Source organism: Penaeus monodon, chromosome 28 (assembly GCF_015228065.2).
Source record: "Penaeus monodon isolate SGIC_2016 chromosome 28, NSTDA_Pmon_1, whole genome shotgun sequence".
In the NCBI taxonomy this organism is placed as follows: Eukaryota; Metazoa; Arthropoda; class Malacostraca; order Decapoda; family Penaeidae; genus Penaeus; species Penaeus monodon.
This window is the reverse complement of record NC_051413.1, coordinates 35,300,862-35,301,521: the sequence shown is the minus strand read 5'-3', so window position 1 is coordinate 35,301,521 and position 660 is coordinate 35,300,862. Positions and strand designations below refer to the sequence as shown.

At 60.3% G+C, this 660-nt stretch overlaps 1 protein-coding gene across 7 annotated transcripts in view; it reads left to right on the top strand.

Moving 5' to 3' along the window:
• The window catches only part of LOC119591560 (protein kinase C and casein kinase substrate in neurons protein 1-like), a 62,778-nt gene that overhangs the window by 28,507 nt on the left and 33,611 nt on the right, over positions 1-660 (top strand). For all 7 annotated transcript variants that reach the window (XM_037940316.1, XM_037940315.1, XM_037940320.1 and 4 more), the window contains one exon: positions 547-636. The gene's annotated coding sequence lies outside the window, so the exon portion shown is untranslated. The remainder of the gene's footprint in view (positions 1-546; positions 637-660) is intronic.

The following is a 660-nucleotide window of genomic DNA, read 5'->3' as shown; positions in this document are numbered from 1 at the left end:
TGGAACGCTTCTTGGCCCGCAGCGGCACGCCCATGTTGGCCCGTTAGAGCTGTCGATGTGTCCTAGTGTGAAGTCAAGTCCAGAAATGTGAAGAAAGACTTCATTGAGATTTCCGGAGCCGCTGCCGACGCCCGGAATGCGGTGCGTGGGGAGGGAAGGAAACTGACGCCGAACTTGTCTTTATGTTGCCGCCGACGCCTACACACATGTACATGCAACATACGCTGTGGTCTTACACCTCACACTTTCGGTTGGGATTCACGGCCGCCCACCGGCAGCGCCGCGTCGCGAGAGGAGAGGCGGCGCTGGCGGCCTGCGTGCCCCTCACTAATAAGGTAATTATTCAGGCGGAGTGAGCAGCCTCTCGGCCAGCACGATCGCGTTTCTGCACGGCGGATCGGATTAAGGGCACCGTGCAATTGCGCTGCTGCCCTTGCCCTGAACACGCAGCAGCGATACATGGGGGGGAGGGTATAGGCGGTCGCGGGCGGACATTCCTTTCCCCAGGTCAGGTCAGGTGAATGAACGCTTTGTCTTGTGTTGCAGGAACGGACGAGGTCACGCGCGGAAGAGGTCACAAGGTGCGGAGGCCGAGCGGCGGAATGTGGTGGTGACCTTGCCACTCCCTCCTCCAAGGTACGTCGCCACGATCTCCTGAGC